This window comes from Onychomys torridus, chromosome 3, assembly GCF_903995425.1.
Source record: "Onychomys torridus chromosome 3, mOncTor1.1, whole genome shotgun sequence".
NCBI lineage: Eukaryota > Metazoa > Chordata > Mammalia > Rodentia > Cricetidae > Onychomys > Onychomys torridus.
Window position 1 is genome coordinate 111,535,746 of NC_050445.1, and position 2,844 is coordinate 111,538,589.

The following is a 2,844-nucleotide window of genomic DNA, read 5'->3' on the forward strand; positions in this document are numbered from 1 at the left end:
TCTGTGAGTTCAAGGCCACATTGGAAACAGTCAGGCGTGGTGATACTTGCCTTTAATCCATGAAGTGAGCCTTTAATCCCAGGGAGTGATGGCAAAAACAGAAAGATATATAAGGCATAAAGACCAGAAACTAGAAGCATTTGGCTGGTTAAACTTTTAGGCTTTTGAGCAACAGTTCAGCTGAGATTCATTCTGGATGAGAACACAGGCTTGGAGTCTGAGGAAATAGGATCAGCTGAGGAACTGGCAAGGTGAGGTAGCTGTGGCTTGTTCTGCTTCTCTGATCTTCCAGCATTCACCCCACTACCTTGCCCAAGGTTTGTTTTATTAATAAGACATTCTAACGATTCGTGCTACATGCTTTAGTTCCGGCATGTGATTTCTCCAGCCTCCCTCTCTGGGACTGGAGAATTCACCCAGGAGATGCTTTGCTCAAATAAACCTATTCTGTTACTTTTTCAGTTTGGCTTGATCTGGCTTACTGCATTGGCGGAGAAACCTATTATCAGTATACAGAAAAAACTTTTTTGTTTTGTTTTTGTTTTTCGAGACAGGGTTTCTCTGTAGCTTTGCGCCTTTCCTGGAACTCACTTGGTAGACCAGGCTGGCCTCAAACTCACAGAGAACTGCCTGGCTCTGCCTGCCAAGTGCTGGGATTACAGGCGTGTGCCACCACCGCCCGGCCAGAAAATTTATGCACCACATGCATGAAGTATCCACAGAGACTAGAAAAAGGCATTGAATACCCTTGAACTGGGACTACAGATGGGTGTAAGCCAACATCTGGGTTCTGGAAACTGAAACTGAACCAAGGTCCTCTGAGCCATTGTTTCTTTCTTCCTTCCTTCCTTCCTTCCTTCCTTCCTTCCTTCCTTCCTTCCTTTCTTTCTTTCTTTCTTTTTCTTTCTATCTTTCTTCCTTCCTTCCTTCCTTCCTTCCTTCCTTCCTTTCTTTCTTTCTTTTTCTTTCTATCTTTCTTCCTTCCTTCCTTCCTTCCTTCCTTCCTTTCTTTTCTTCTTTTGTTTGTTTGTTTGTTTGTTTGTTTGAACATAGTTCTCCAGTCTGGGGGGATGACAGAATAGCCTGTCCTTCAGAGGCCCAAACTTAGAAAAGATTGAGTTATGTGTGTTATGTGCTGGAGAGATGGTTCAGTAGTTGAGAACTTGCTGCTCTTTCGGAGTCCTGGGGTTCAATTCCAAGCACCCAGATGACTGCTAACAATTGTAACTTCAGTTCCAGGGAACGCAATGTCCTCTAAGCGTATGTGATGACAACGCCTTTAATCCCAGCACTCAGGAGGCAGAGGCAGGTGGATCTCTGTGAGTTTGAGGCCAGCCTGGTCTACAGAGCGAGTTCCAGGACAGGCACCAAAACTACACAGAGAAACTCCGCCTCAAAGAACAACAACAACAACAAAAAAAAAAAAAGATTGTAAAAACAATTATCAGAAAACCATCAGTGGCTTGCTAAGAAACACACAGGCAAAGTGGTCAGGGAGACACACTTGAGAAAATTGGGAGCGGCTCAGAAGTGACTGTAACCAGTAAACCTGATTACGCACCCAGGCTCCCTGGTCCCACATGAGCACCAGGCGGGGTCAGGGTCAGTGTTTGTGGGGCTCATCTTGGCATTCCTGTCTCTCCATAGTTGATTCTGAGATCTGCAGGCAGTGGAAGAAAACATGTAGGAAAATAGACAGAAGCAGAGGCCCAGAGATGAGCCCACATGAACGTGCTTAGTTGGAGTAGAGGTGAAATATTCCTCTGGTTCAGGAATGCAAGTCCTTAGCCCAACTTCTTAACCACTGAGACTTGACTCAGCCCTCTCCCATTTACTTGATCTGTTCTACATATCAGCATCATTGTTAATAATGTAGTAACTGTGGAAATGCAAACATCTTTGGGGATCCTGATGTCAGGATTTAAGTGTTTACTTAATCTAGCTGTGTGTCATTTTTATTAGTGAGTTCATTACAGTATAGACATTTTAAAAATAAAGTGGGCAAGGGAATTGAATATTTTCCCTAACAAATATATAAATAGGTACATGAAAGTACAACCATTATTCAGAAAAATGCAAAACCACATCCAGAAATAGTCAAACACAAAAATAAAGTTAAACACAAATTTGAAATGGTAACAGGTACTGAGGAAGAAAGGTGTGGAGAAATTGAAGTCTATTATACTGTTGGTGGGAATGTAAATGTCACAACCACGGGGCCAGTACAGGAGAGCTTCAAACCTAAGAGACCCATCATATGTTCTAGCAGCTCCTTTTCCATGAATATGTGATAAATATATATATATTTTTTTTCTTTTGCCAGAGCTGAGGACCGAGCCCAGGGCCTTGTGTTTGCTAGACAAGCGCTCTACCATTATTTTAAATAATGATTTAAATTCAAACCAACGGTTTAGGTTATCACTTCATTCAAGGCAAGGTCCAGTGGTGTACAGCTATAATCTCAGTCCTCTGGATCTGAGCACCATAGTAACAATAGTAACAATAGCTTATCTCTGTGATAGGGATTATGGTCCCTGTTTAAAGATAAAGAAAATGGAATGGGTGAGATGGCACATGCAGGTAATCCCAGCTTAGAGTCACAGTGACTTGGCATTTCATAAAGTTTATAACTTTCCAATTTAGATATGGCTCTCTTCTAACAGACCTCTGTGGTTTCGTGTCCCCTAAGAGGTCTTCTTGTTAGCCCTTCCCCCTCTTACCACCATTTGTTCCTATGTTCTAATCATATCGTACCAGAACTGATGCAATTCAGAATACAATCATAGCCTGCAGAAGGCCCTGGGTTGTTCAAACTGAGCAAACCTCCCATGTGCCACATTCACA